The 23,835-nt window shown below is 42.9% G+C and overlaps 1 protein-coding gene across 6 annotated transcripts in view; it reads right to left on the reverse strand.

Moving 5' to 3' along the window:
- zmiz1a (zinc finger, MIZ-type containing 1a) overlaps window positions 1-23,835 on the reverse strand; it is a 110,511-nt gene that overhangs the window by 51,792 nt on the left and 34,884 nt on the right. For 5 of the 6 annotated variants that reach the window (XM_085477583.1, XM_085477585.1, XM_085477584.1 and 2 more), the window contains exon 3: window positions 14,356-14,432. The exons of the other annotated variant lie outside the window; for it this stretch is intronic. The gene's annotated coding sequence lies outside the window, so the exon portion shown is untranslated. The remainder of the gene's footprint in view (window positions 1-14,355; window positions 14,433-23,835) is intronic. 6 annotated transcript variants of the gene reach the window in all.

Here is a 23,835-nt window from a genome sequence, read left to right on the forward strand (position 1 = left end):
AAAAACTCCCTTTTAACAGGAAGAAACCTCCTGCCGAAACAAGCTGAAGGAAGGGCAGGCATCTGCCACAACCTGTTGGGAATAAGGGGAGGAAGACAGGACAAAAGACACACTAGGCTGCACCATGCAAGCCAGACATATTATTCCTGCATCCAAAAGCGCCAACATCACAAACACAATGGAGATGTCTGGTTCAATGGGTGGAATTAGTGGAGGTGAAGCCTAGTAGACACCTGCCAGCTTTAGCTCCCTGTGTCAATACACCTCTATGCCAAAGCAGCCACACCCCTGACTTTAAAGCTTTAAAGCTACCCGGTCATACAGTTTTTAAAAAGGAGGAAACAGAGGTTCAAACTGTAAACATGCTTTTTAGTTCATTTGAACGTAACACTCTGTGGGGACTGACTTGCTTTTCGAGTCAACCTCAAGTGGCCATTAAAGGAACTGCAGCCCTTAGCGATTTAGAGGTTGCAGCTTGGTTTTCTACTGGCCGTACCATTGTTAAATAGTGAGTGTGTGGCCACACATGACCAGCCAGGTGTGTTTTCTCTAACATGTGCTCTATATTGCCTACCTCTAGAAACCTAAATGGCCAACCACTTTGAATTGTCCTTTTCTGTGTTCTAGCTTTTTTTTTTTTGGCATTGCAGTGAAGTCCATAGTTGGAGTGGATAGGACCTATGTGCTCAACACATACAGTGTGTCAGTGCACATTTCTGTTTATACTGTATGCTGTCAGTGTGGTTAAACAAGGGATCTAGTCATCAGGTCATGGCCATTCTCTTTGATGCCAGTACAAAAGCTCCAAAGCGGATGTGAGCTAGCCTGCACCTCCACCACCAAACACCCCGCCCCCCCAACAGCCCAACGGCCAATCCTCTCCTCTGACTGAGCAACTACCACACACACACACACACACACAAAGAGAGACGCAGAGAGCTGAGCATAAGCATCTGGATCACACAAATGAATTCTATTTTCTGACGGTAGACAGACGGACCCACCGGACAACCGCCACTAATCTGCTACCTCCCCTCCTACTCTTCCTCCTCCTCCTTTCACCAGCACCAGCACCACCACCTATAATCCCTGACAGGGAGACAGGGAGTGAGAAAGAAAGTGTTTAGGACAGTGAGTGAGAGAAACAGAATTAGAGGGAAGCACATTTGCACAATGAAAATAGGCTTGATCTTATCCCCGTGCCTGAACTGAAATGGACTGCCCGCTCACTAAATAAACACTTGTTGGCCACTTTGCTAATGCTACTCAACACAATGGAAGACAGATGATGTTTCATTCACACTCTTGGCTGCTTTGTTTGATTTGCTGGCAGAGCACAGTTTATATAGTAGCAAAAATAATAAACTTTGGAGTCCAGTGAAAGCAGCGGCGGTGTAGGTCTCACTCAAGTCTTGTTAGGTGACTGAAGACTCAGCGGCAAACACGCTCAGGACAAGAAAACACACAGCAAGAGCCATATTTCTTCCAATTACGTGTAACTGACTTGTAATTTTGCCCAATCTCCTGTAGGTTTGTATGTGACCCCGCTGCAGTATTGAAAAATGAAGCAGACATAAAGATGAGGTGTATGAGTGTCTGTCTTGTGTGCTACAATATGTGCTTTGTATTCATTGCAGATAACAGGAGGCCATTGGAGGGGAGAAAACAGCAGCCATTGATTTTGTGTGCTGGGCAGGCATTTCTCCATTCCAGAGTCTGGTCGATACATTCACCAAGAGCAGGGAGCACAGGAATGGTTATACACCACTCTGGACACTGCATTTGCACGCACGCACACACACACACACACACACAAAGACATGTTTGTATTGGCAGTCACCAGCAAATGGACACAAGGCCCATCAGGCAATCAAAGCTTTCTTATTACCCGCCAGCGCATTCACAAACAGATACATGCACGAACAGAGGCAGCAAATACTACCGCTTACAGAGCGAAAGGAACAAATGCATTCAACGAGGCGATTTCTTTACCACGAGCAGCCCATGAGAGGGTGGGGGTGTATTTCAGCATTAAATCCTTTATCATGTACCCGGCAAATCAAACATTGATTTCCTTGAGCCACTGTGCCGAGGGCAATAAGGATCTCCTTCATCAACCGAGGCAGCATGGGCCACACACACACAACACAGCAAGCACACAAACACACAAACAGCAGGCACTAAATGAATATTAGGTGGAGGAGTAATAGCTCCAATCGGAATAGGAAAAACACAGGCTATTCTGTGTGAACCGCCTGTTTTGGAGCCAGAGGGGAACGCCGGTCAGCTTTGATCAAAGACACGCAGCTTCAGCTGGACAAGTGGCCATTAGGGGGTCACAGTGACAAATATGACAGTTCAACTCATGCTAATGTCTAATGAAACCCTTCCAAAAAAATGCTTTTACTAGAATAGCTTCACTTGAGTTTTTTTTTTCTAGTGCATTTCTGCACAAGATCTGCCATTTGGATGTATCAAGGCTTTACAGTCTGAAATCAAATATTTACTCATCTGCAGAGTACAAAGTTCACCAAACTCATTGGCCTCTGCATACTTTTCATAAAGTGCTTGTTGCTTTTTGAATACATGTTTGCGAGAGCTTTGACCATTAACACCTCTAAAATTGATGAGATAACCTTTTTTTTTATCATTATGTGCGCAGCTTTTATTTAAGCAAAGCACAGCATTGTGGATGAAGTATTTCACACCTCAGTACTCAAAGTGAAAAGTAAAGAGACTGAACACCCTGACCCAAGAATATTAGAAAACATTGCTGTCAACATGTCAGCGCAGAAAGTTACCTTGACAGAAGTACAGAAATTGGTTTGACATTAAGTTAGATGTGGAAAAATGTCTTTCTGCAGCAAAGTGATCCATGGTGTTGAAGGCCAGGAGGTGGAGGGAGGGAGGAAAGAGTAAAACCAGCAAACATCCATTACAGGTAGTGCGATGCTATCGAGTGTAAAACGGGAACGCTGCATGAAGACGACTGAGAAAGTTTTCTTCCACTGAACTGTATAAGCTGCTTTCCCAAAATATGCCAATAAAATCTGGAGGTTATTGGGATTCCCTCATTGAAGTGGAAAGCCATAGTGCACAAAACAGTTTTTGCCTGTTTGATTGTTTCTTGATTTGGGGAACATTAAATGTCAACCTGCACTCAGTCATTCACTCCGAGATGCCAAAACTCACCATGGGAATAAATCTCTGTCTGACGCGCAAAATAATCTTTCACAAAAGGTTGAATCGTCTTTGCTTATAAACTCACCGGCCACTTCATTAGGTATATCTGCTCAACTGCATACTAATTGGTCTGATAAGAAGGTAACGGTAACTCAAATGACCTTTAACAGCCAAGCTATGCAGAAGAGCATTTCAGGAGCAGAAGACCACACTGAGCGCCACTCCTGTCTGTTAAGAAAAGGAAACCGAGGCTACAATTCACACAATTTCTGCCTTGTATCAACAACAGAGTAATGATGTCAGGGTGTATTTTCTTGGTACACTTCAGGCCTCTTAGTACCAGCTGAGCATCATTTAAACACCATGTTGCTGACCCTTGATCACAGTGTACCATCTTCTGATGGCTACTTCCCTTAGGATAACGCACCATGTCACTAAGCTCAAGTCATCTTAAACTGTTTCTTGAACATGACAGTGAGTTCACTGTATTCAAATTGCTTCCAGAGTCACCAGATCTCAATGCAAAACAGACCTTGCTGGCATTTGTTTTACCCTGTCTTAGTTATTTCTTTGCTGTATTTCTTTCTTGCTTTATGCCTGAATTATACTTCAGTGGGAAATATACACTGTAACTCATGATGTAACCGGAAACCCTTTTTAACTGTACGCCAAACTTCCATGAAAAATTTAACTACACGTCAGGCCAATGCAGTCCGCAACAACTGGATGGTACATAAGGTTGCAGTGAGGGGTTTCCGGTTATTTCATAAATTGATCTGTAAATTCCCTGCAGAAGCCTAAATCGGGTTTTAGCCACGTGTAGGTAAATACAAAGAAACCATGACTACATATCTTTTCCACCTTGTCCTGGGACAAAAAAACAGAATGACGATCCATGGAAAAATAAATTGGGATAAGTTCCTTTTTCGTGAGTCTCCCACAGTTTGAGAATTCCTTCTTTAAACCTTGAGATGTACCGGCACTGCTGCCTATCAATAACGTGTTTACACAACGTCTAAAGACACGTTTTTTGATGTTAGAGCATCAAGCTGAAAAAGTCGCGATCTGACTCAAACTGCACCGTGCGCATGAGGTCACTTTCCAAAAAGCTTGCTCTTGTGAAATTAAACAGTTGTGACATTTTAAGCTGTTAGCTGAGAGCCAGTCAGAGACGGGGGATGACGAACAGGCACACACAGAGGAACGCAGAAACATATGCATGTAAAAGATACATGCACAGGGAAGCAAAATGGAAAAACAGGCTCAGGAAATTGGCCAGTTCCTGTATAGGAGAGGTACAGAGGGACAGAAAAAAAGGTGGGGGTCGAATGGAAAAAAAACAAGTGGGAGTGAGAAAGACTGACAGAGAAAGACAGACTCTGTGCCTTATGTAACTTTAGTGTCACTGTCCTTTTGTTTTCCCGACACACCAACATGTCACTGTCAAGATTTTCCTGTAACTATTACAGCCACTTAGAGAGTGTCTATGGGCTAAAATTTACCGCAAGTGTTGTCGTTTGTGAGAATGCTAAAACAAGGGTTAGGGTTAAGTCGAATAATAATACTGTATGCCATATATATAGTATATAGTAAGAACACAATAATTACAAGTTTACTTTGCTGACATTTTTAATGGAAAACAAGAATAAAGTTACTAAAATGTTTGTGGTAATGAATTAAAAATGCACAATTAAACAGATTACTTACAGCTAAAACAATTAATTGATTAACCAACCCCCAAAATAATAATAATACTAATAATAACAAACATTTGCAGTTTTCGCATGTTTAGATGCAAAGGTATTTCTGTACAAATGTACAAACGCTTCATTTTCACTGTACCAACAATATAAAAAACATAAATAAACCCTTTTCTACCTATAATGTGTCTTTCGCATGTTATATATGTGTGTGTCTCAGGAAACGTAGCCTAGCCCTCTGTAACCCTCAGCAGAGTCAACTTTAACCTCTCAGACACACAGAGCAGAACAGATGACCCCCGCTGAAATCTGAGCTGCTGGGTTTCCTCTGTAAAGTGAAACTAGACAGACACCTGACCCCGACTGACATGTGACACACACACACACACACACTACACAATCAGAAACACCTGTTCAGACATGCACTAAAGCACACATGGGACACAAACATTACCACATCCACATTAAGGGAATTTTCACTGAAGCACAGAACCCACACTCAAGTGAGTCCTGTGTGCTGTTATCCTTGGACACACAAGCAGAGCTCGCCCTAAAACAACCGTGACAGTGTCTGCTGTATCTGCAGGACAGGCAAAGTGTGAATGTGTGTCTGGAGAGTTAAAGAACATGGTAGGTTCACGCTCTTGCTTCTCCATCCGTCAAGTCAGTTAAAGGACAGTCAGAATTAGAAAGAAAAGCTGCAGGAAATATCGGGAGTCACGGGAGCAAACTAACAGTGTCATGATTTGAGCTCTGAGTCCATTAAGTCGATTCCTTGCATGCTTTTGTAGTTATGTTCATCTCTTTGACCTCGCCATATGTCGTAAGAAGCGTCAGCATTAAAGGTCGAACGCCAAACGTTCTTTTTCCTGAACTCAATGATCATTTAAAAGTTAACTTCAGTGGCATCAGATAACATCAAACACGGATCCAGTGAAAAGTTTCTGTGTCAGTGACATCTTAACATATTGTCTCGTAGCTTTTCTTCTTGCTATCGTCATAAAACAAATAAAAACAATGCAATAATATGTTGTAATGTCCCTTCACTTTTGGCAGCACTAATCCTCAAGCCCATTCATTCAAAGGCTAAATTGTTATAGTTATAATGGAGGCATCTGAGTCATAAATGCACATTTACTGCACAAATGAGTAGTTAAAGCAGCAGACTGGTGTATACGTGTTGGAGTAAAAAGAAATTAATATTCTTTTTAATTTGTTAAAAGGTTCGATAAACACTATATTTTTAAATCAGTATTTTCTACCAAGTACTTCATAGTTCAGGCTTTAAAGGGTTAACAAATTTTAGACACAGTCCTCTGTGGCACAGGAGAACAGGCTTATATCAGGCTTTGACTGCACACACATTACTTGGAGACTCACTTCATGGCTGTTTTTGTTATTAGCACGGATGGCTGAAGGACAGATAATCTAAAAAATGTCCCAAAAGCTTCGAAAAGCTGGTATTCTGTATTCGTCATGAATGGAGACCCTTTCTGCAGGATGAATGGCATGTCCATGTGCGTGCATGCATGTAAGAGAATCCTTTTCCTCTTAATAGTTCATTAAGAGGAGCCACTTCACCGCTGGCTGGATGAGGGAGCAGCAGCTCCTAGGCTTTCTGCAGCTCCACTAATCCTTCACTTACCTGAACCACGTCAATACTGCTGCAGGCCCCCACCTTCTGCTCCATTCTCCGCTTTCTTTATCCACAATACCACCCCCCAGCCTTCCTCGTCCTTACTGTTCCCGCCTTGCAGCTCTCATTTTTAGCCCTCAGACACACACACACACACACCCACCTTCACCCCTTCTTCCATTCCCCAAAGGTGCTGCTTGATATCCATCCTATCTCTTTTCCTTCCTCTGGACAAAGCAGAGAAGGTACAGGGAATAATAAGGCAGAGCAGCAGGGGTGGGACGGCCCCAGTGAAGTTATTAAGCCTCAGACACAAACACACAATTCGCCACAGGGCTACAGAGGTGAGACCCCAGGGGGTCGGGGGGCCATTTCTGTTTGTGCATGTGTGTGTGTGTTGAGAAGGCACTATGTGTGTTCACGCTGGGAGCCATGAATGATGAGACCACACACCTTTACTGACACTAACAACTAAAGCTGGTACTGGCTAGCATCTTTAATCTGAAATCTCTTCATCCTGAAATTCTGCAGGACCCTTCAAAGTGTATGCTTTGAAGGGAAAAGGTCTCTTCAAACAGCATCTGAGCCATCATGTAAAAGCTAAACTCTCCACTGAATAATAAACAAATTCAATTCATTTAAATGGGTTAATGGCACCTTGAGGCAAAGTGAGACGTGTTTCATTGCAGGTTTTAGAGACTGTCAGTCCCTGCAGCTGCTGAAGTAAAAAGAAACAAACAAAAAACTCCCACATCTAAGCTGTACAAGGTTTGATGTGGAAGAAGGTCGTCCATGTACATAACTATACTACTGTACTATGCAGGGTCAACCTGCCTGAGACTAGAGAGAGGAGAGGTCCAGTTTTAACTAGCTCTATCTTCACAGCTATAAGGATAGGACAGGATTTGGCTTGACCACTCCATAGCTGGGAGCTGATAGCGCAGTGCAGGGCCAGCGGTGGATCATTTTTCATCTCTAAATCTGCTTTGGCATGGTCAGGAGTGCCACTGTGTGTCTAAGTGTGTGTATGTGTGGCAGGGGTGTGCAGGGGGTGGGCACGGCAGACACAGAAAACTCAGAGGGACCGCGAGAGGGAGGGGCGGCCGACCGGGGAGCATTGTGGTTCATCTCTTGTGGTTTTTATTGGTGCTCTGACAACACAAGGCTGGGTCTTCCCTCGCTGCTCAGCTGAGCAATCAGGTCACCTCATCTTGACAGACGCAAACACGCGCGCACAAAGACGTCAACACACAGAGGCGTGCACGCACATGCATGCACACATCGCACATGCAGCCTGCAGCTGTTGCCAATGATGTCAGTCCTGATTTGGCCAAAGTAGCCTTTTGTTTCACAGCATGAACAGAGGAAGAGGCTTCATTTGGCAGTACAGTAAGATTGTTTGGATTAGGGCTTAGCTACTGGTTGCTGACAGAAAAGTCTCACAGCAAAATAAATACTTTTCCCCGGTTAAACAGAGAAGAAAAAGTTGAAAATAACTTTGAAAATCAGTTAATAACTCAAAGCATCTTTCTGACTTCTTGTAGCTTGTTGTATGTCAGCATTTGTAATGTAAAGCTGCTTCTTGGAGCTACAGAATAACAAGATTGCTATACTGATTAAACAGCATAAAATGTAGAGCATAAAACTGAGCTATGAAACTATTGTGTACACACCAACAGTTGTGATGCAAGAACAAAAGTACACATACAGCCTCAAATACATACATTCATTCACAAATTTTTTAAAATAAGTGGTGCTGAAGGTTCTAAAATATCTGTTAACTTGACGAGGCCAAGGCCTATTAACTTCTCATTAGTGATCAGGACTGACTGCAACTACAACTTTCTCTTTGCCTGCATAAAAAGGATTTGTTTGACAGCACTTAGTGGACTGAACGATATTAAGAACAATGAGAAAAGTCAAGGAAGTCAATGAAGTAGAATTGTAGATTTACACAAGTGAGGGAGGTCTCTTGGAGACATTTCTAAACACCCGCAGATTCCAAGATCATGACTTCAAACAGTTCTACAACAGCAGACTGGAAGCAGACTGGAAGGTCTGGAAGAAGACCTGAACTGTCACTGTCAGATGTGAGTAAATGGGTTAGGATGTTCAGGAACAACCCAGAAAACACCAAGGCTCAAGCCTGGCCTTAAACTGGAAACTGCTGTAACACCATTGTCACTGTCCACAATAAAGTGAGTTTTAGAAAGAATCAACTGCCCAAAAAATTAACACCTTCAATCTTGGTTTAAATTTGCAGCTTCCCAGATGAACAATCCAAATACCAAGTTTTATAAGTCAAGAATGAGCTATTTTACCACAATGACAAGAGGTATGTTTGGAGGAGTAAAGGTGAGGGATCAAGCATCAAGTGGTTATAGCATTATGCTCTGGGGCTGTTTTGGTGCCAGTGGTACTGGTACACTGCACAGTGGAAGGAATAATGAAGAAGAATTCTTCAACTTCACCTCAAATCAACAGCTAGAGGGCTGAAACTTGGAAACGGTTGGGACAATGATTCCAAACACACATCAGAACTGGTTTGGGAATGGGTAAAGCAGGCTAACATTAAGCTTCTGGAATGGCCTTCCCCCGACCTCAACCCTCCTGAAAATATGCAGACTATGCTTACAAGCCAGGTCTGTACCAGGAAACCAACCAATTTAAATGAACTCTGCCAATTCTGCCAAGAAGAGTGGTCAAATATTCAGCCAGAATTACTCCAGAAGCTTTATTATGCCTGCCAAAAATGCCTGATCGAGGTGAAACTTGCTAAGGGACATTTAACCAAATATTAGTGAGGGTTTATATATACTTTTGACCCTGTGCAGATTAGAGAAAATACAAAATGAGCTCAAACCAATACCACCTGATTCTTGTTTCTTTGTTTTATAATCACCCCACACTGGAAAAAGAAGAAATCATAAAAATCATGATGATTGCATGTAAACCTCTCCCCACAACTACAGTACAAGAATCTGAATGTTTTTTTCATTTATATTTTTCAAATATTTCAAAATCTACAGCAGTGTGATTAAAAGTCTATATATAAATGAGTACACGGAGCAACAATACAGCATATAATAGGAAATTGTCAACAAACAACTATAAAAAGTGACAAGCTCTTGATAATTGCCAGCCTCCTCAGCAGGTTATTGACACCTCACGGTAATGAGTTGTTTCAAAACTTGCACAAGTACAAAACTGACAACGCAAAAGTTAGAGACCTCAGCTCTAGTCAAACACCCTCTACCCCCTTATCCAACACACACACACAAACACGCAAACACTCACCGCCTCCAACCTCCTGATGCCTGTTGGCAGAACTGTCTGAGGAGCTTAATTGGTACTTTCTTATTTTTTTCTCCTCTTTCTCACTCTCTCTTTCTGTCCCTCTTACTCTGTCTTTCTCTCATTCAGCTGTGCGTGCGCGTGTGTGCATTTCTGTTCTGGTGCAAAAGCATGTGTGTCTGCGTGCTTTCATGGCAAGAGGATAAGAGCGTGGGTGCCACTAAATGAAACAGAGGCTGAAGCAACTGCACACTCTGTGGCAATGCGATAGGGCGAGCCAACTCGGTTAACCAAATCTTGGAATGAGCCGCCGAATTAGGCGCATACCACGAACACACAAGCTGCAGACAGACACGCACGCAGATGCACACAGGAGTTGTCCCGGTGCCCGGGCAGCTTTCCCGCTGCCAATAATGAGGAGGTTTTAAAGATGTGCATTTGTTTGTGCAGATCTAAAAACACACACTTTAACGTCTAACACCACGGTTTGCGCGCACACCGATCGCGCACCAGTTTCACTCAACAGATCCCGCTTTCTGTTTACGTTTGTGTACAGTAGCTTTTATGACACACACCGAGTTACACATCACACCTGCTGACATGAGATACAAACATAGCATGAGACACTCTTCTGCTAAGTTATTATGCTGTCAGTGACATTTTCGGGAATAATCCTGCTTCTCCTGACATTTCATCCGGCGGTTGCTCGAGCTACACGATGCCGTCCAAGCAGCCTGTTGATGCGAGATGTGTTTTGTGGAAGCCCGGCAGCCAGTGCTGCTTGTCGGGAGCGATGATTAGATTAGGTCTGCACTGATTACAGTCTTGTTGGTTACAGTATACAGTTGTATCACAGAGACCAAGAGGGCAGAAGCGGGAGTCACTGAGAGTGGGAATGTCAGTTTGTCAAGCTGTCAAGAGCGACGTTGCTATGTTGTATCCCTGTGTTTAGCTGAAGTAGCCGGGCAGGGAATGAATCAGCTAATATAAAAGAGCACCAGAGAGGATATTAATACGAATCTTTTAGCAGTTATCAGCACTCAGGAGAGCGATACAAAGCCGTACGTGAACGAGAGCCTTTGAATCAGATCATGGCGTAAAGGAAACGCAGCTGCACATGTGAACGGCTCCCATTTCACAAACAATGCTATCACAGGCAAACACTTTTAAAGGCAAGTGCCTTTCTTTGGCATTGTGCAAGGCAGTTGCAGCACAGTGGCACAGCAGCTCAACCGTAGCGTGTAGTATTGGCTGAGAATAAATAATCTGAAAAGCCTCAAATGCCCTTTGCCTTCCTAAGCTTTATGAAATATTAACCAAATTAATCTACAGTATTTTCTCCCTGAGAACACATACTGTGCTGCCACTGATTCCCTGTAAGCCAACAATCATTCCTGAGATTAATTTGAAGAAATGCAGGAACATATTTGATCTGTGAAAGCCAGCGACAAGGTGTAATTATTCCCTTCTATATATTATGGTTCCTATTAATTGCGCCTGTTCCGGCGAACGTTACTGTGCTTGTTTAACTGACAGCCACAGGGCCACAGGCATCTCTCAACACAGCTTTACTCCTAACAGCGAGCGTGCTGGGTAAAACGCATTATTATAACAGTATGGGCTTGCCAGTATATCACCTGATCAGAGGTCAGACTGCTCTTGTACCCTGTGAAGATATTTTTAAAGACTGGTTTTGATACCCTGTTTACTAAAGTCATTTCTAGAGGCCTCAAGGCAGAACAAAAGGGCAGAGTTCACTGGGAGCAGAAAGAGCTTCGCTCCAAACATGTGACCAGAAAATGAGGGCCACAAAGTAAAATAGAAAATCATTTGAAGGGATTTTATAGATTGCAGATTTAATGTGTCCATCTGATGGAAAAAGAGAGAGAGAGAGAGAGAGATCAGAATTAATCCTCTTAGCTGTTTGTTTGGTAATCTGATTTAGTCTGATTTTTAGGCTGCTATCTCTGCTTGTGGTTACTGATGCTGTCTCTGGATTGACCACAGCCATTTTCACCTTCAACACCCACCCAGGGATTTGGCTCGACACATAAACAAAATATCGGTATATGTAAATCCCCTGTACAATTCACCAAATCCAGCAATGTGTCTGCTTATGAACTTATTCCCCGCTCTGACATCGCTCAAGAGAGGCACACCACGGCTGTCCCTGCTCCAAATAAATGACCTACTTTGCACATTAACACACATTTACATGCAGGCAAGATCCAGAGCGGGCTTTGTAGTTTCTGTTTTCTAACTAAGACACTTTGCGCTTTAACTGCAACGTGTCTCCTTCTCAGTTCTTAGAAATCGCAGCTCTTTTCTTTCCTGCTCAGTGAATGTGAATGCAGACATGCGTCCCTTTCAAGTCTAACTGAAAAACAGGGGAGTAATATAGTCCAGGTTTGCGAGTAGAATTGTACTTTTGTCGTGCATGCATGTTAAAGGAAGGTGAGGCTGGCACAGAGGCCCACCTAAGGTGCTCCCAGCTCAGGCAGAGCTATTTCCAGACACCCCCTACCACCCAGCCCCTCCCAACTCCTCTGTGGGGGAAACCACACCACTGCGCAGACCCCAGACACGGACACAACTTAAGAATGGATTCATTATTCACATACACACAGGCGCTGGCACATAAGGGTGCGATGTGGTGGTAGTTCGGGGGGGCAGGGTAAACATACTTTTACTTAACTTTACTTAGAACTGCTAAAGAAGGCATTAAAGCAGCCAGCTCAGCTTTTCGGCACAGTTAAACAATGTCATGTAAATGCCCAGTGGGGCAGATTTGCCACTGTGTAAATATGCACCCTCAAAACTAACGAGATGGCACGTGCGTACCAAAAGGAGCCGTGTCGCCATGGACACACGAAGCAAAGCTACACAATAGCAATGTAAGTCAACCCGGCTTTAGACGTGCACGTCATAGGAAGTTTTTAAGAATGCCTCACAGCACAAGACAACTCCACGCAACTTGACATGGATGAATATGTAAGTGCTCTCTCGCTCACTCTTATACTTCCTGTCTCAAACAAACACGCGTGCACGTACACACAAAGAGGCCAGATTGCACACAAGTTTGCTCACGGACCATGATAAGAAAATGTGGTAAATGCGTAATCTGATATGCATGACTTGAGGTTTCTCTCTGCCTTTCTTTTCCTCTTGGAAATCGCACGTTGCATCCATAATTTACACCAGCCTCCGTCTGTTTCTCTCTTTTCCACTCTGCTCTCCCCTTCTTTCTTTTTTCCCCTCCTCTCCCCGTCGCCCCTTCTCTCTCCTGGCAATCTGGCTTTTGCAGCTTTGCTTATTAGCATATTGCAGAATGTGCAGATGCCACCAAAAATTATTCACCTTCAAGCGCTTTGATGCCGTTTCACATGTATACAACTAACGCTGTCGACATTTTGCACAACCCTCCCAAACAAAACCAGAAGGACTGGGCCTCTTTTTACCTAAAATGCGATGGAGGCCTTAACATGACATCCTTTAGTGCGCTGTTTCCTCATATCCTCATCCAACCCAATTACTTCATGCATCATCGTGGTCACTGTCACATGACGACTGATGGGGTGTTTCATCTCGGCTAAGGTTTAAATGAACACTTAATATTCATGCAGTCCGAGGGTTATCTGAATACATAATGTCCATGCTGTTCAAAGGAAAAATGAACAGAGTATTCAAGCATGTTTTTGCATCAAATGCAGCTTTGTCCTTACAGTAAAGATCGGATTGGAGGATGAGGAAATGGGGATGAGCAGTTTACTCCTCTTGGAGATTGATACGGGCAAATCAATGGTCACACACAGAAGCTCCAGCACTGGTTCAACATGGATAACGATGCCTTGAAAACAAGCAAAAAAAGGTAGAGCTCCACTATAGCACGCATGCAGGAATGTGCTCTTGTAAACATCCTTCAAATGGGCTTGATCTAAAATGACCACATCAGAGGAAAGACCCAGCAAGAAAGACTTGGCATCCCAACTTGTTTGGTCTCACTGACTGACTGACTGCCCCCATTCCTCCTCCACCCCTCACCTGACAAGCACCAGCTGTCTACCATGCAAAGAGGAAATGCCATCACCCACTATCACGCAACTAATCCCCGTAAACATGTGCTTTCATTCAGAACAATGGTGGCCAGTCATGGTGGCAATTAATTCAGGATGTTCTGACGCGTATGTGGTCTAATATATGAAAGCGTTGGGATAACAGAATGCAGCATGTAAAAATTTAGGTATCGCAGGACAATCAAACAACACACAGATGATTTATGTTAAAGCTTCGCGTGTTCTTTTGATGCCCCGAATCGCAACATATTCAGGTTTTCATATTGTTCTTGAAAGCAAGTCTTCTTTCTGCTTCAGTTACCACATAACACGATCACGAGAGCATCCTTTTCTAGGACAAAACACCTGGTATGATACAACGTGGGGCAATATCCAAATGGCAGCCATATTGTCTTATTTGCAGTATCACCACACGAGCTGAAGCCAAACCAGTCAGATGAACACGCAGCTGATAAATCAAGATTCTTACCAGTTTGGATAAGGATGTTCTTGTGTTTCCTGTTAGGCAAAATCCGTTTCTTAATCCTCATCAATCACAGAGCGAGTCTAAAATGAACAAAAAACAAAGTGCCATGCGCATGAGGGAGTGTGACAAAACACAACGTGCTTTTTAGTGATAGGAAAACAAGGCTTAGGTGGCAACATTTATCGAGATGCAATAAAGCACCCCGTTGTGCATCTGACAAAATGGAAGCGCATAACTAGGACTGACAGAGCTGGAGAGAATATGCATCTCTAATCCCTGCCAAATATGAAGCATAAAATACTTAAATGACAAATACAAGTTGATTTCTTGTCTTCCTTGTGAGTGCTTTGTGCCCATCTAGCTGCAAAAACCAGCTGTCTTTGAACTCTCCCGACTCTAATCATGGAGGAATATTTCTTCTCTGCTTCTGGCTCTTCTCTAACTAAGATGTGCAGATCTCCTAATGGGACAGTCGCTCGCTGACTATTAATGCACTAGCCTACTTTACAAGACTGCATCTTTGACTCGCTTATTTCTATGTTTGAAACTCACACACCATTTCATTAATATTCTGCAAGACGTCTCCCCCCGAAAAAGCCCCGTCTGGCTTACATTTCTTCCACATGTGTACTTGTACAGTAGGCAGAAAGAAAAGACTTGAGCTATCTTCACAGGCTACAGATTGCCCCACATTTAATTACTGTTAACACCAGTGCTAGCAAGCTAAATACGCCTCCATGATTTATTCACTTTCCCCACATTTGAGTCAAATTAAATTAGTCATATGGGTTTAATTAACTAAATATGATCTGATATTGTAATTTCACACTTGGATATGGGATATAGAGAAGGGTACTTCAGTACAAAGAAACCACAGTAAACCAGTGTTCATTAGAGGCTCTTGTGTACAGTTGTGTTGGCATTACCAATAGTAGCATTAGCTGAATGATTGCTTCTAATCAAGGTTCGCACACTGGGAGGTTAACGTTATTCCTGCAGAACCAGGAACACTCTGTTTACACCATTATTCACTTTCCCATTAGCCATCCAACCGTAGCTAATATAAGCAACTCCCCCCATATTTTCTAGAACCTGCGCTAATTATTGTTATTGAAGATTGCAGAAGTGCATTTAAGGAAAACAAACAGTTTAAAAGTAAAGGAGCTGGGCTTAGTTGGCCAGATATTAAGATACCTGGATCCCAAGATAGACAGAGCTGCTAGCACCAAATCCTTTTTTAAATGTACATCTGCATGTACAGTCTTGTGAAAAACTGAGTGCACCTACATGATTCACTAACTTGTAGAACAACATTTAGCAACAATAACGTGTTGCTTTTATGACATCATCTCTTTAGGTCTGGGGTTTGACTCGACCATTGCAGAACCTTAATTCGTTTCTTTTTCAGCCATTCTGTTTACGTTTTCTGCTGTGCTTGGGATCATTGTAATGCTGCCTGACCTATTTAGTTTCCGCCAAATTCTGCATTCTCTCCACTTTGATCTTATCTATCCAGAGGATTTTGTTCCAGAAGTCTCAGTGTTTGTCCGCATGCAACTTTAAAACGGTAAATGGGGGCTCTAGAGTCTAAGATATAGCTCTTGTTTTTCCTTTCTTGCAGTTTCTCTGAGCATTGGACGTGCTGACCTTTGGGGCCGTGTTAATTTAACTGACCAATAATTTCCGTCATTGTTTTCATCAACGACCTGTCTTTTCTGACAAACACAAGACGATAAATTAAAAAAAAAAAAAAAAACTAATGCATGCAGACAAAAAGGATGATGTAATGTAAAGACATCTTGTTTTCATCAATGAATGCTCCATGTTTCTCATAGAAGCGTGACAAGATGTCAACAGTTGGGAGGAAGAGAAGAGAAAAGTAGACATTTGATGTCAAGGAAATTAAGACACTTTGTAAACTGTGTAGAGCAACTCTCACCGTTAAAAACACAACAAATTTTTACACTTTATAGTTTAGTCAACTGAATCAACTTTAGATTTAGTCTACTATAATCTTATGATATGTAGTCAGATAAAACTAGACTAAAAAAAACAATCATTTAGAGCAGCGGTCCCCAACCTTTTTTGCGCCATGGACCGGTTTGTGCCCGACAATATTTTCACGGACCGGTCCGTGGCCCGGGGGTTGGGGACCACTGATTTAGAAGCCTAAATGACGACTAAAACTAAAAACATCTGCTGGCAAAATTAAAAATGCTTTGGGTTGAATTTGCTGGGACGTGTGTGGCACATGTTTCTGAATGCACCAGACCAGCAAACTGCCAAATCTTGTGCTTTAATAGAGGTGCTCATACTTGCTGAGGATCTAATAATGAAGTGCATTTGATTAGCAGGACCTGGGTGCTACGTACCTGTTTCATTCCTATGGAAAGCACTAAGGGTACTTGTATTAGCCTAGCATTGAGAATAAAATAGATGTTATTTTTTATTATGATGCTTATGCTAGCTGCCACGTAAAGCTGTTAAAAGCCCAGTAAAGCGCTGGAGTCTGGTGAAAGCTGCAATGTTTAAAGATCAGATTAAGATCAAGAATGAAATGGAAATATATCTAAAAAAAACAGGTTTTTTGTTGTTTTACCTTCCCTGTTTAGTTTTTTTTTTTTACTTAAACCCCATAAAAAAGAAAAAAAAAATCAAGATGAGAATCAAAATGGACTGTGTATGCTGAGTGTCATCAAAGCTCCCATTAAGTGAGTAAGTGAGTAAATATGTTTTACTGTCATTTAAGTGAACTAACCTATTCAAAACTCTTTTTTAATAACCTGCAAAGTTCTTTACACTTTGATTATAACATGAACATGAATTCAAAGAGTGCATTACAAAGCGCGCCGTAATATTTAATATCCAAATATTTGTAAGTACTTCTGTTGGGGAAGGTCACCGTTGATTGAAACCACAGGGCCTACTGTGGGTTATTTTTTTCATTCAGCTGAACACAGTAATTTCTATGCCTGTCTGTCTTTAATTGACTGAGCAGCTCTAATGCTGGTGTTTTTTCCCATTCATACAAAGGCGCCATCATGGTACTAAACGAGCTTCAGTGAATGATATTAAAAAAAGAAAGAAAAAAGCGTGCGGTAATTTACTGATCCTAGGTAATGAAACATGAGGCCAGTGTGGCATGTTTTCTCACTCTCACCAAGAGGAAATATGGCTGCTGAGAGCTACGCTGGCTTGCAAAACACTGTCACACCGCCTGACGCCACAGGCAGAATTATCAGAGAAAAAACAAATGGAGGCATTGATTCACTAGTTGTTTATTTACAGCCCTCTCTGGAGAAGAAATAAATTCCCCTGTTGAGGCTTTGTTTCCCCATCACACGACACAACGGGACGCATGAGAAGAGGGGTGAGCGGGCAACACACACACACACACACACACATGCACGCGTTCTTACAAATGTAAGATCGCACAAACATACGCGCACAAACGTCTTACATCTGGATTAATCTCGAATGGGCGTCTTCACAGATGCCATTAAACGTAGCAGAAGGCGAGAATCATACAGGAAAGAGGCTGCCATCTGAATAATTTATTCAGAGTCTCATCTTGTCTCACACCAGGGGGATTTCTGCTTTCAATTTACACTGTTTTCCTCCCCATATTCAAATCGGGAGAGCAGATTTGTTGTGATTGGCACACGGAAGGTCAACGTTAGCAAGCTAGCGTCAACGCTGTCCTCAGTGGGTTGGTATGCTGGTCTATTAGCACACTAGGATAGTGTGTGTGTGTGTGTGTGTGTGTGTGTGTGTGTGTGTGTGTGTGTGTGTGTGTGTGTGTGTGTGTGTGTGTGTGTGGCAGTCTTTGTTTACCTCAGTGTGTGCTGGCTGACGCTGGAGAATAGGCCTGTGGTGCACAGAGACATCAGTGTGTGTCTGAGCTTATTAGGCTGCTTTCCAAGGACACAGGAGGATCTAGACATTACACTGGCTGGGGAAGAAAAACACTATTGCTAATCATAGCGGGAGGATGTTAGGGATGCAGACAGAGTGAGGGTTAAGGGTGGGGAGGGGGCAAAAAGGACAAGAGAGGGACAAGAGCTGGAGGAGTCAAGAATGAGAGCAGGAATAAAGCATGTAACGAAAGGGAGAAAGAGCGCCTGTTGAAGTTATGACTCTCATGCATGTCCTCTCTGTGTGTGCCACTCTGGGACTGAGAAAAGGACGGAGAACAGTTCACCAAGACGCAGGTCAGCTGTGACAGGATTAGCCCAACGCATGTGGGGTGGGGGGAAGCAAAAACCCTCTCAGAGTGATGAAGTGTATTTTCAGCTCTTCTGTTTGAGAGATCCAGCATTACAGGCGGCACAAAGGATCTGTTTTGTTGTTTTTTGGTTTGTTTTTTTTTGTGTTTTGCTGTTGTTGTGTGATTCCTTGGGGAATGGATCACTATGCGCTCAATGGCGTACATTCAACAGAGGCGGAAAACATCTCTGAGACGCGAACACCGCGTTTGTCTGAAGAGGCTTGTTCTGTTAGAGGGGCGTGCTCTCTGAAATCCAAACTTCAAAAAAATGGGTTAGGAGGTTGCTCGGGGGAAACTGTGCTTACCGAGCAAAATGCCCGAGTCGTTTCTAGTAGTAAATTGGTATGTTGCTAGCTAACACTGGTGACAGGACTTGGCTGTTGCACGCAATGAATGGCCCTGTAGTAGTCCGGCACGGTGCAGTTGTTCAACAAGGCTTCTTTAACCAGCTGAATGACAGGCAGGCAGACGGGGCAGTGAGCCAGCCACAGACATTCGGCTCTGGCTGTGCTGTAATGATGCCCAGTTCAGCTATACCACAGAGGCCACGTGGTGAGAGCAGAAAGCAACCAGGAGAGCAGAGTTCAACTCATGAGTTAGGTTGCCAGGCTATATATGCCCCCTTCTTTCCATGTATCCCACCCTCACATGCCTCCATTTTTTTTATGTTGTCTTTTTGTTACTTTGGGGAGTGTATGCATGTGCTTTTTGCTTTGTTAAACTTTAAATGTCAGCATCCACAGCCCCAAGCGCTGCGTCAGTAGCTCTTTGCACTCTCCACCTTGTGGAAATCTCCGTGCAAACCGAGGGGAAACTCAGCACCAGTATGACACAGCATGCAGGAATGCACCAGCGGATGTGGCTCTCTCCCTTCTCTCTCCTTCTCAGTCAGCTCTCGTCTCCTCCCTCCCTCTCCCTCTGTGGGCAGGTCCATATGCACCCAGTAATTATCAAGGTTATTTTCTCCAGAGGGCTAAATCCCTGTTTATGGCCATGAGCGTGTGTCACAGGGCCCTGGCTGTCAACCCACAGGACGCTGACTCTGTAGACAACCCCAGAGAAAATCTCAATCTCTGCGGTTGTCAGATCCAGCAGTTTTGCTGCTTTTGCACCCATTTGAAAATTACAAAAAAAAACAACAACTCAGTAGCTGTGTCATGACCTCAAGTGAGAAAGCAATAATGATGTTTTCCCACCAACCATAGTTATTATCAAAACCGAGGAGTTATTTCTAGAAATCACAGACTAAACAAAGGCTATTCACTCAGCAGAGAAAAAGTGATATTCGCACAGAGAAAGAACCCAAAACGATCATTTATATCAGTGTTATTTGCTTTTCGTTTTTTATGTCATTTTCACTTTACAATGAGAAGTTTTTTTGTATTATTGGCTCGATTCAATTCTTTCCCAGAGCCAGACACTCTGGAGAATTGTGACCTGAGCTACAGCATACATTTCCTTTTTGGCAACAGCTACAGAGGAAGTAAAGGCCAGTGCTAACAAGCCCTGTGAAAAAACACTAACCAATCCAACAAGCCAGGAATTATACCAGTCAATTAGAGGCAAACAGGAGGCAACTTTGTTTTCTTGAATGGGATACAGAGTAGGCTTGTTCTTGTGGTACAGTAGGCTTGTGAGCAAACAAGAGCCTGGAGCAACCTGAACTGCAAGCTGAAGAGTAAATTTGCATGTAGCGAACTGTTAGCCAGGGTCAGCAGTGCACACGCACACGCACCAACACACAGACAGAATTTGGCTGCTCCCTTCACAAAAGCTGCTTCCTCTTCGTTTCATCACTCAGGCAGGGCTTTGTTGGTGAGCGGAAATGCCTCTAGAGGGAATGAAAATACTGGCAAGTCCCTGCAGCTCTTTCTGGAGGGAGGCAGGTCCTGCAGCTGCACACACGCAACTGCACACATGTGCCAAAGTGCCCGTGTAGGTTGACGGCTCCGGTTGCGCACAGAGATAACTGTGTTAACCTAAAGAACATAAACAGCAGTGTGTGGTTACAGGGCTGCGGAGGCAGCTGAGGAGCCAGAAGAGGCTGACACTGACAGCACAGGATCTAAAGTTGCACTAATGTTGTCACGGCTGCCGCAAAATTACAGGCAACATCAATGTGGGGGCTCACGCCGCTGCTGAAATTAGCCCGGGAGACTTAGGTGACGCTATTTCCTTGATTCATTAAGTCATACGAGTCTTGCCGTCTTGCTGAGATAACCCATCAAACAGTCAGAGAAAGGTCAAGGAAAGTTCAAACATTGAGAGCGCTCTCTAAACTGCACAAAATCTATCCATTTCCCCAGCCCACATCCAGCTCAGGTTGCACACATTCACTCCAGTGGGTGCAAACTCTCGACTTTTAGGATAACCACAGAGCCACCGTGCAGCCTAAAGCCTCGCTAATGCTCTTACATCTTTGTTTTAAATATTCCATTACCTCACTCCAGGGCCATCTTGATTGTTGAAAAGCACATGTTTGTAATCAGATGACAACACTCCAACAACAGATGACTTCAATCAAAACAATCGATGGTCAAAAACACACCATATTAGTAAAACATAAAAACCTATGATTTATATGAACAAAGGAGATTGCCCGATTGTTTAAGTACTGAAAATGCACGCACTGAAAATCTTCCACTTGGTGCCTTTAACTTCTCTTCAGCATGTTAAATGATAGCAGCTGTTATGACTACCATTATCCAGCGTGAGAGGCCAAACCTTTTACTAAACAGCCGTCGGCGGTTTTTGACGTCTTAGCCTTCACATTTATAAACTGACAAACATTGAATATTTCAATAAAGACTAAACAGACCATCTAGGTTGACTTTTGGAAGTATTTCGGGTGGGCACGCTCTGTGCACAGTGATTTTCAGCTTCACACCGTCTCACTGTGCCTCCCACACTCACATTCTGTTGACCCAGGAAATTTAAAACCGTATGCTATTTTTATTTAATATTTCATGTAAATTGTGCCACCTACACAACGCTGACACTCGCCTGCCTACTACCATGTCTTCTCATTACAGCCTCTACAAGTTATTCTAAGATTAAACTAACCCTCTGCCATCAGCCAGCAGCGTGTGCATGCTTAAAAGTTCTGCTTCTTCAAAATGTGGGTCATTATTCACTGTCTCTACTTATTAACAGTGTAAGATAGTAAAAATTCTGTTCTCACTGACTCCACAGGAAACAGCTTCAAATTTCTTGATAGTCCAAGAAAATAAAAGTGTCAAACCTTTTCGATGGTGACATCCTACATTGCTTTATTTTGAAAAATGTATGACTTCTCGTGTGATATCACCTCACACTGTAGTTGTACACCATATTGGATGTGACTCAACCACTGGCTTGTAGGGGGGAAAATGTATTCCCCAACTGGTTGGTGGTGGTTTCTGGAGATTGTCGGATGCTTGCACTTTTTCGTGTTTCTCTGCAACTTCTTGCTAACTACTCAGGAAGTAAAGTGGCACATTTTCACCTTCAAAGTAAAAGATGAGTCTATGTGTTTCAAAACTGTTGCTTTGAAAACGAATCGTCTTCATTTCCAGTTTGGTTCTGACTTTCTACAGTTTCACTATAGCTCGGGCAGTAGCTGCACAGTGTTTGTAGACAAGAACATCACTTCCATTCAAAGTAAAACCACAGCAATATGCTATGAACCAAAGCAACCAACACTTTTCTCTGGCAACAGGTGGCTGCCAGTTCTATAAAGTGGCATGTTCATATGCCTGTGTGGCTGGGGCTTAGGTAATAATTTTCCCTCCAACAACCATTCGGTGAACCGGCGGTTGCCAGATGGTTGCAGATCAGGCTCTAAGCCTGTGTGAATGGGGCCTTGTTCGCTCTATTCTACATTGTGACTGTAGCTGTCCCACGTCCAAAATGTCACGTCACTTTGCGGTTACGTGTCTGCAAAACTTCAATATAGCAGTGTTCAGGCTGACCAAGAGAGACACTTCACAAAGCCTGTCATTCGACAAAGCATGAACACACCAGCGCCACGAAGCCGCTTTGAAAGGTGTAGCTCATCCAGGCTAATCTGGGCTTAGTCAAGGATGGGTATCATATTTTAACGGCAGTTTACTGATACTGTTTATCGACACGGTACTCTAGCTGCACTCCTATTCTCTCATTTGTGATATTTTTAAAAGAAAAACCATCAATCATCAGATATTCGTATCATGGTGAACCTGAAGATAACCACCTTCGGCTCTGCTGGTGTCCTTTTCGCTTAGCACTTAGGATATAAAGTTCTATATGTGCACTGTACACTCAATATAGTATACTAAATTTTGCTGAAGCTTTTGAATACTCTCAGATTCTGATCTAGTAAGTGTAAAGTCAGTCGTGTAGTGTAGTGGGGCACAGCATCCTTGCTGGGGAGGCTGCTGCAGTAGGGGTGTGCTTTTGCCATTTGGGGTTGTGCCTGGTCTTCAACCATGATCGGCAAGTCGGCATGCCAAAGCTACAACCACATAAAAGCAGTTTTGCTACAAATACAGGCAATGTAGATGTATGTAACACATATTTACTGACTAAAATTACAACATTATGCACTCCACACTGTATATAAATGCCACTTGTTTTGCACATATTCAACTCTGTATATTTTATATATTTTATTATTATTATTATTATTATTATTTTATTTGAGTTTTTTACTATTTAATTTGTAAAAATGTGTACACACACACACACACACACACACACACGTAGGAAAATATTTAGTATACACATCCAGAAATGCATACACTATTATATATTGTACATATATTTATTAGTTTCAGGTTGGCCATTCTTGTATTTTGCTCGTTTGTGTTGTTGTGTTTGCACATCTCTGTTGCTTGTGGGGCTCGCACACAAGAATTTCACTCGCATGTGCTGTGCCAGTGTGCCTGCACATGTGATGTGACAATAAAAAGTGATTTGATTTGACATTAAACAGTGTGTTACAAATATAGGCTTTACAGCGCTTATGATCTCGTTATCTTAACAGATAAGCTACACAACATACTGATTTCCCCAAAGTGTTCCTTTATCAGGGAAAAACTGAGACTTCTGACCAAACATCTGACTAAAACACTGCCTCAGTGAGGAGATATCAGGGGAAAGCAGATTCTAGATGTACTGACAGAGTGGAAGAGCTTTCAAGACAGCTGCTCTAGTTTCTCTCTGTCACTCTCGCTGACACACACACACACACACCCCTG

The sequence above is a fragment of the Copadichromis virginalis genome, linkage group LG13 (genome assembly GCF_057382275.1).
Source record: "Copadichromis virginalis isolate Kocher_CV1m ecotype Utaka linkage group LG13, C_Virginalis_male_GT1.1, whole genome shotgun sequence".
Lineage (NCBI taxonomy): Eukaryota > Metazoa > Chordata > Actinopteri > Cichliformes > Cichlidae > Copadichromis > Copadichromis virginalis.